Here is a 9,509-nt window from a genome sequence, read left to right as displayed (position 1 = left end):
CCCATGGGGCATTTCTACTCTGTCACATGGAGTTGCTATAAGTCAGAATTAATGGCACTCAGCAACAATAACAACAGCCATGTGGTCATGTTTGATAATTTACACATTGAAATATATATCATTTTATTATAAATTACTTTCTTTTCATTTCTCCTTTATATTATAGCTAAGATATTACTTAATGTTTTTAATTGTATGAATAGGTATTTCATTTCAAGATGATCAAGATGACATTATAAAATATTTGCTATAAAATTAGGTGTTAGATGTGGTAGGGACAGGAATCACTACATTAGATCCAAGGTGGTGAAGAAACTGGGAAGAAAATTCCTCTCCGCTGCCTGCCCATTCGTTCTGGGAGGAAATAAAAGGCTCTAATGGTCTATTATATCAGGGAATTTCTAGACTCAAACCACAAGGGAATTCCCGAGGGCTGGGTCAAGGCAAGCTCCAAGAGTCTCTCAGAAATTTGAAGCTACTCTGAGGCCCAGTTAAATACAGACCTGCAGAAAACTCCCAGCATACTTCAGAAACGTCGGGGGACGTCTAGGGCTCTGAGACCAGACCAGAATTTGGCTTCTGCTCTAAGAGAGTAAGATTTTACACCCTAGACAGAAAACAGCTCATTAAGCTGTTTTCTGTGAGGGGGCGGGTGGCTGCTTACCAGATTTTTCTGCGCTGGGCATCGGCACTTCAACTGGAATCATTAGCTAAGATTTCCTTGGTCAGATAAGGTTTTTAAATGTTTTTTGTTTGTTTGTTTAACTTTATGAGGATTTGTGGAGGCTGATGGCCTCACCCACACTAAGGTGGCCCAGCTGATATACAGTGGAATAGAAAGTCTCTGCTAAGGTGTCAGTCTCCTACTCCTCTCCATTAAGCAGCATGGGGACAGCCTTTAACCTCTATAACCAGAGGACCGGTTCCAATCCAGCCTGGCTCCTCCTTTGGGTCCCACATTGCTCTTGACCAGCACAGCCTCACTGTAGTTTTGGTTCTTGCATCAGAGTGGGGTGCACAGTTCTCTGAAAAAAGGACCTGGACAGACACCCAAATCCATGATGTCTACTACACTGGCCCACTGGAGATGCAGGAAGACGCTTCCTCAGCATGGGATACCTGTTTCAGAAGATTCTGGACATTAAAAATGGATGAGGATCAGCCCTAAATATAATTCCTCAAGGTACTCATGATTTTACTCATTTGTCGTCTATACTATTGTCCTTCCCAGTCTCCCAGAGGTTTGTCTGATTCAAATCTTGTCATTTCTCTTAGGGAAAATATTAAAAGATCGGTGCTTAAGCTCACTGAGGAAATCTATGTTGTACCAAGGAATGGCATACTGAACCCACTATGAAGGAGAACTTGGAATAGAAGCACTTTCCCTAGAGCCCACGTGGCTCACAGTCAGCATCAGAAGTTATTTGCAGAAAGAGCTGTAGGTCAGGTGTTGATCTCTAAGAATTCAGAGTTTTTACAACAGTTTCAGGGGAATTTTCCTCCAAAGGTATTATAAATAACAAGAACAATAAATCCAGAAAATACTATTTATGGGGTTCTAGCTACATTTCAAGGAAACCCTGGTGGCGTAGTAGTTAAGTGCCACAGCTGCTAACCAAAGGGTTGGCAGTTCGAATCTGCCAGGCGCTACTTGAAAACTCTGTGGGGGCAGTTTTACTCTGTCCTATAGGATCGCTGTGAGTCAGAATTGACTCAACGGCACTGGGTTTGGTCTTTTTTTTTTAGCTACATTTCAAATGAGGAGCCCTGGAGGTGCAGTGGTTAAGTATTCGGCTGCTAACCGAAAGGTGGGCAGTTGAAACCCACCAGCCTCTCCACAGGAGAAAGATATGGCAGTCTGCTTCTCTAAAGATTTACAGCCTTGGAAACTGTGTGGGACAGTTTTACTTGGTCCTATCAGATCACTGTGAGTCAGAATCAGCTCGAAGGCAGTGGGTTTGGTTGGTTTTTTAACTACATTTCAAAGGAGCCCTTCTGGTGCTGTAGTTAAACACTTGGCTGCTAACCAATCAGCAGTTTAAACCCACCAGCTGCTCCTCAGGAGAAAGTTATGGCAGTCTGCTTCTGTAAAGATTTACAGTATTGGAAACCCTGTGAGGCAGTTCTACCCTGTCCTATTGGTTGCTATGAGTCAGAATCGACTCAATGGCAATGGGTAGAACTACATACATTTCAAGGAGCACTGGTGGTGTGCTGGTTAGGTACTCGTCTGCTAACCAAACGGTCAGTGGTTCATACCCACATAGCAGCTCCGTGGGAGAAAAGATCTGGCTATCTGCTCTAGTGATGATTGCAGCCTAGGAAATTCTACGGGGCAGTTCTACTCTGTCCTATAGGGTCACTATGAGTCAGAATCAACTCCATGACATGCAACAATTTCAGACATATTGCTTAGGGTACATAGCCTATGCCATCTCATTTAAGCCTTGAGGTAGAAGTATTATTATCTCCAATTTCTAGACAAGCAAAGTGAAATTCAAGTATGTTAATTATTTGTCCCAAACAGCTAGGAAGTAGAAGATGTAAATTCAGGACTACCTGACTTGATTGCCTTGCTCTTCATTACTGACCCCTGAGAGGCAGATCATGGATAGGGCACGCACCCAGTGTCAGACATGGCCTGAGTCACTGGCTGTGTAATCTGGAATGAGAATCTGTAACAGTCCGGACTTCAGTTTCTCTATTTATTAAATAGGAGTACTAATAGTGCCTAATGCATAGTGTTGTCATGAGGGATAAAAGAAATAATAATGCGGCAAGAGGCAGATGAGGTGAAGATTCCACAGGCTATTTGAATTAGTCAGCTGAAGGAGAGCAGAGATGGCTCCGGACAGTTGGCTGAAGCCAGGTTGGCTTGTTTATTCTCTGAACCAGACCCATAAGCCAGCCGAAAGGACATGCATGGATTCTTCCAAGTGTACACCGACTGGGAGAGCTAGATGCATACAGGAAGAATGGCATTTGCTACTACTTCATGGATTTGCATTTGCAACACCAGTGCTCTTGAACCTGTTCCCTTCCTGGGTGAGGCACAGGGTGGGGGCAGCTGCCCTCACAGTTGTTTTTTGTTTTGGGGGGTTTTTTTTTGCTGTTTTGTGTGCTTGTAATCATTCCTATTTGGATCCAACTGAGAACATTACCTCACCCTTCTGGATTTTGCTGCTACCAAGTACAGGGAACTTCCCTGATAGAGCAGCCCAGCTACCACTTCTGGACTCCTAGGAACTAAATGCAAGGGAGAAAAAAAGAAGTAATATATATCAGAGCTCAATTACGGTCTGTTTGTAAACAGAAGTTAAAACTACTTATATACCAAAACAAACACTGTGTACCACACGGCTGAATACATGAACTGAATATAAAATATTCAAACCAAAACCAAACCTACTGCCCTCAAGTCAATTCTCACTCGCAGGGACTATATAGGACAGAGTAGAACTGCCCCCATGGGGTTTCCAAGACTGTAAATCTTTACAGAAGCAGACGGCCACATCCTTCTCCCACAGAGCAGCTGGGAGTTCATGCAGCCGACCTTTTGGTTAGCAGCTGAGCACTTTAACCATTGCACCACCAGGGCTATAAAATATCCAGGAAAATAAATTTTAAACTAATGCAAGTTTTATCTAATCATAGTTTTTGAGAGAAAACACGGTAGCAAGAGCCTGGTTCTCTTCCAGCTCTGTCGCTAACTAGCTCTGTGAACTCTGCAAGATGCTGTGAGGTCTATAACAAGTTTAGGAGCTGGACAAACCTAGATTTTTGAATTACGGTTTTTTTTAGGGCATTAGTTTACACAACACAGCAACAACAAAAAACCCACAGACAAAAGCCCTTTATTGTATACCTAATCTCATTCCTGGAGCTCCCAGTTCTACCAATGGTGGAAAAAATACTTAAATTTGACAATTCAAGGTAATTTAGTCTCTGGTTTAAAAAGCTCCCTTCTGTTTAACAATTGCTTTTGAATAAATATTCAATTCAAAATTTACATTCCCTCTCAGAGCAGTTTTGCCCCCTTCCCCTACCTTCAAAGGTCTCCACATTCTCTCCTCTTTCACAGGGTAGCATTTGGGTAGAGAGTAATTTTGCCACACATCCTCCCTTTGGTGGGGATGGGCTAGCTGGTCTACCTTCTCGCCTCTGTGTCTTCACTGTTCTGCAATGCAAGCACAATTGGTGCACAGGCCTCTAGGCACCTTCTATTTGTATCTGCTGAGATGCAGCCAATCCTGTTGTTTTGGAAGACATGTTGGTCTCTGCTCCTAAATCTCCCAATAGTCAAAAGAATTAGAGAAAGAAATGTCTGAGAAAGTAGGGGAGAGACAATCTTATTCACCATTCTGACCACATTCATGATATCAATAACCATCTATAGGTATATGGCTCAACATGTTATCTCTCCAGACTATTCCTTGAGCAGTTGGCACATGTAGCCAACTACTACTTCACATCGGCATTTTGGTGTCTAAAGGTGCTCCGGATTTAATATGTTAAACTAAACTCATAATTTTAATTCCCCCCAAATCTGACTTTCTTCAAGTATTCCCAAAATCAATAAGTGGATATAGCATCCATCCAGTTATTCAAGCTAAAAATTTAGAGTTCATCCTCAAAACCACCTCTCCCTCAGCCTCAATATATAATCATCAGGTCCTATTGCTTTGACCTCTTAAACACCTCACAATATGCCCCTTTTCTCTGTCTTTAGGAGCCCTGGTGGTGCAAGGATTAAAGCACTTGGCTGCTAACTGAAAGGTCAGTGGTTTGAACCCACCAGCCACTCCAAGGGAGAATGTGGCAGTCTATTTCCATAAAGACTATAGCCTTGGAAACCCTATGAGACAGTTCTACTCTGTCCTATAAGGTTGTTGAGTTGGAATCAACTGGGCAGCAATGGGTTTGGTTGTTTTGTTTTTTATTTCTCTGTCTTTACTGCCACCATCCTAGTCTAAGCCACCATCAACTGATCTCTCATCCGGACTTCTTCAACAGTCTCCTGACCAGTTTACTTATGTCCACTGTAGCTGTCTTCTAACCCATTCTCTCCACCTTAGTCAGAGGGATGTTGGCTAATTGTAGATACACTGCTGTCAGCACACGAACACATACACACATACACACACGCGCGCGCGCGTGCTCCTCTTTTAAAACTCTTAGAGTCCCTTTACAGCTATGGGGTAGAGGGATAGAACAGTCAGTTGGTCTTAGCTACTCTCTGTGAACTGTGACTCTAGAACTAGACATATCTTTTCTAGGTTTTTCCCTTCACGTCATTTCATTTTATGTACTAGAGAAAATAAAGAGGTCATGAGAGGGATGTTGGCAGGGACAATGCTCCTTGACACCCGTCTTGTAGAGAAGTATTGACACAGACACTATGCAGAACACCAACACTAGTCCAAGACATGTTTGTGGCTCGAACCATACCCTCCAGACCCACAGGACCCCAACGACCAAGGGGCATCCTCAGAAGAGTTCAATTTGGGTGCCAGGAGAGATGACAAATTCCCCTTTGAAGGGACTCCCAAAGGATAGTCAGCCTGTGGTGATCTCAAAAGGAGCTAAAAATACAATTTGCAACAACACTGCATTGCCTCGAGACTGCCAAAATGTCTTCTATTTCCTAGGTCTGTGTTTATATATAAATTAATTTGAAGAGTGAACAGAAGCTTAATTCAGCCAAAAACACTTTTGGAAATTATATCTGGACAAAGTGTGTCGGCAGAAGGTGAAAAGAATGAAGAGCTACCACCACCTAGTCACAACCCCTGACAGAGTAGAATGTCTGTGGCACTCTTGCATTTGTGTTTGCATTTTATGTTATGGTACTCCCAAGTTACCCAATCTCTCATTTGATGATACAGTACATTTTTATAATTGAGTCCATGAAATAAGGAAGTTTCCTCATTACAAAATAAAGTGGGGGAAGGGTTGGGCATTATTTTTGAGTTGGTAATTATCAGAACCCAAAACCAAGCAGTAATCACATGGCACCATTATTTTAATCTGTTGTGTAGAAGTGGTTAAAAATGCATGCTTGGTTAATATTTTTAGCAGGCAAAAAATTTACCAAGTTAATGAGTTCTCTATAAAACAGAGAAGTACTTTTTATTGAGCTAGAATAGAATATTTGGGTAGAAGGAATTAACTTCCATTTACTTTTAATTTTTCTTTAAATCTCCAAACATTCATAACCATAGCTGGTATGAGTTATAATTATTAGTGTAAATTTCTGTTTTCTTATTCACAGAGATAGTCTTCCAGACTCAGCATCCATTGGAGGCATCATTTGAGTGGTTTGTACAATAATAAGAATTAGTCTGCCCCAAAGTATCCACATCACTCACCTGGACCCAATTACAAGCACACCTGTTATTTGCTGCAGTTTGATTATGGTAAAATTTGTAAAACTGATAATCAAATGTGCAAATTTGGTCTCATATGAACTGCAACATCATTTGTTGGAAGACTCACTTGAGATGCACTCTTTCTTTGATTCCTCTGGAGATAATCCAGCTTCTGGAAGCCTCTGGCATCATGTGAAGTCCTGATGAAAAACTACCCTAAGATTCTGCCCTCCAAAATAGCTCCCAATATGTTCTTGTTGTTGTTGTTAGGTGCAGTCAAGTCAGTTCCCACTCATAGCAACCCTGTGTACACAACAAACCACTGCCTGGTCCTGCACCATCCTCACAGTCATTATGTTTGAGCCAATTGTTTCAGCAACTGTGTCAATTCATCTTGTTGAGGAGCTTCTGCTTTTTCACTGACCCTCTACCAAGCATGATGTCCTTCTCCAGGGACAGGTCCCTTCTGATAACATGTCCAAAGTACATGAGACAAAGTCTAGCCATCCTTGCTTCCAAGGTACACTCTGGCTGTATTTCTTCCAAGGCAGATTTGTTTGTTCTTCCGGTAGCCCGTGGTATATTCAATGTTCTTCGCCAACACCATAGTTCAAAGGTATCAGTTGTTCTTCGGTCTTCTTTATTCATAGTCCAGCTTTCGCATGTATATGAGGCAATTGAAAACACCATGGTTTGGGTCAGGTGCACCTTAGTCCTCAAAATGACATCTTTCCTTTGAACACTTTAAAGAGTTCTTTTGCAGCAGATTTGCCCAATTCAGTACGTCGTTTGATTCCCTGCCTTCTGCCTATAAGAAGACCCTGGAAGCTAAGGACACTGAAGATACCTAATTAATTAGTACTCCACCAGGTATCAGGCCACTCCCGGTCACCTCCCCACTATGTCGCTGGCTTCCTCTAAGTTGTTTTTCAGACCCTGGAGAGCCCTAGAAGAGTCCAGATCGAACCTGCTCAGAGTAGCCTGACATGCGCAGAGCAGACCATGATGATGAACGAATGACCCTGGGCTGTCACGCATGCTCAATAATGCAAGAGAACTTATGTTAAGGAACCAAAAGACTCATGCCAAGGAACCAAAATCGCCAGAAATGCATCATCTGCAATAGTCGAGCCCATTTCAAAAGCGTTTTGTCCATAGGCCACTTCCGTGCGGAGTCTTAGCCCCGCCTCATAATAAATTATCAGTAGAAACTATGAATAGGTAAAACCTCTGATCCAGCCCACCGTTTCCCTCCACACCTAAATGAATCTGTATACGTATTAATTGTACATTGCTTGCGCAGATCAGGGAACTCAATCCAAGGGCGATACCTCTGAGTTCCCGCTCCTAGCCTTCAAAATAAACTTTCTTCCTCTCAAAACCGGCCTCTGAGAGTTTGGCTTCTTGCCCGCTGGGCATGGACCCTTTGGTCTGGTTTCATGCTTCCATGGTTGTTGATTGTGGATCCACGTAAAACGAAATCCTTGACAACATCGATCTTTTCTTTTATCATGATGTTACTTATTGGTCCAGTTGTAAGGATTTTTGTTTTCCCTATGGTGAGGACATTTTTATTTTCTTTGTGTTATAGGACAGCCTAGAACTGCCCCACAGGGTTTCCAACTGCCGACCTTTTGGTTAGCAGCTGAATGCTTAACCGCTGCACCACCAGGGCTCCTTAAAAAAAATCCTTAGCTAATGCTAAAAGCATTATCTGGTTTTTATGAAATGGCTGTGTGCCTCTGTGTAAAATAATGCATGATGCTATCAGAAGGAAGCCAAAGTTCATAGAGATTCATATTTTTCTGTTTTGTCAAATACAGGAACATTGAAAGAACCAATGAATCAAATAAATGGGTGTGCTCAATGTTCCTCTCCTCAACATCGTTTTTTTTTTTTTTTGGAATGCAAGGTAGAAGAGTGGGGTGGACAACATCTCAACAGTGAGACGTTGTCACAGCTTCCTTTCAAATCTCTCAGATTTCCCATCAGAGCGGTAGAAATTTAGAAACTGTGACCATTTTTCACATTTGTCCATCTGGAGACAGTCCAGGAGAAAAAAAACAAAGCAGTCCCACTGCTATATCAAGTTGTTGATCTTCCAGAAATTAATTGTTTATATATCATTCCACCAGATTAATAAATATATATTTTTATTCTAAAATAAATTCTAGAAATTTCAGAATCATTGCTTCATATCATAGCACAGACCTTTTAGAAGTAAATGAGAAAATTATTTTTAAAATAAGCTTTAGAGTTACTTAAAATTAAAAAAAAAAAAGCTCTAAAATATTGCAAGGTCTTTCTCTATAAATGTAGGAATAAATCAAAATTGAAAGCATTCTAAAGTCAGATATCCAATATTGTATCATCACAGAAGTATGTGACAGGAATTGAAGCAACACAGCTGAAGTCAACACACACACACACACACAATACACACTGCACCAGAATTTTTTTTTTCACTTTCACAGGAGAAAAAAACATAACTTTTCTCAAGAGTTTACATGCCATGTGATTGCTCTGGTTTCAATAAATAAGATCTAGAAAAAAAAGTTTATTATTGTCAAAAATTCAACAATAAATACATGAAATGTGGTGCAAATTTATTTTATGACTGCCATAAATTCAACTTTCCATGGTTTGAAAATTTTCACTCATTTTTCATTAATGTTCTTCACCATTATTGCATGCCTAAAAAAAAAAAAAAAAATTTTTTTTTTAAGAGCTCAGACTGCTAATCAAAAGGATGGCAGTTCAAATACAACAGCCTCTCCTTGGAAACCCTATGGGGCAGGTGTACTCTGTCCTACAGGGTCATTATGAGTTGGAATCAACTCGACAGCAGCATGTTTGACAGAGAGCATGTCCCAGGCTCTCTCTTGTGTACTGAAAATATTTATTCCCAGTACCAAACAGCGACCTCCTGAAAGAACTGATTGTGTTTATAAAATATCTGTGAGACAGATAGATAACATTTTTTTGTTGTTGTTGTTCTGGGCATAAATGCATAAATGTTGCCTGAGTGGCTACCACCAGTTGCCAGACAGGTGCATCAGCCAAGCTGGGTCAATGTTTGTGTCTGCTTATTAACATCAGTGGCTCCCACTGGCAGCAAGGAAGCATGCTTACTTCCCAAAA

The 9,509-nt window shown here is 41.2% G+C and overlaps 1 long non-coding RNA gene across 4 annotated transcripts; it reads left to right on the top strand.

Moving 5' to 3' along the window:
• The first annotated feature begins 411 nt into the window (after positions 1 to 411).
• LOC111750308 (uncharacterized) lies at positions 412 to 9,071 on the top strand. Of its 4 annotated transcripts, none has more exons than XR_010318096.1 (4): positions 412 to 592; positions 1,008 to 1,183; positions 2,896 to 3,045; positions 4,730 to 9,071. It is a non-coding gene; the product is annotated as an uncharacterized LOC111750308 (long non-coding RNA). The 4 variants fall into 4 exon arrangements; XR_002785468.2 differs by lacking the exon at positions 2,896 to 3,045 and having other exon boundaries at positions 422 to 592; positions 4,730 to 4,776; positions 5,649 to 9,064; XR_002785469.2 differs by lacking the exon at positions 2,896 to 3,045 and having other exon boundaries at positions 425 to 592; positions 4,730 to 4,776; positions 6,272 to 9,057.
• Positions 9,072 to 9,509: the final 438 nt, after the last annotated feature.

The sequence above is a fragment of the Loxodonta africana genome, chromosome 16 (genome assembly GCF_030014295.1).
Source record: "Loxodonta africana isolate mLoxAfr1 chromosome 16, mLoxAfr1.hap2, whole genome shotgun sequence".
Taxonomy (NCBI): Eukaryota; Metazoa; Chordata; class Mammalia; order Proboscidea; family Elephantidae; genus Loxodonta; species Loxodonta africana.
The sequence above is the reverse complement of the archived record's forward strand: the minus strand, read 5'-3'. Positions and strand labels throughout refer to the sequence as shown.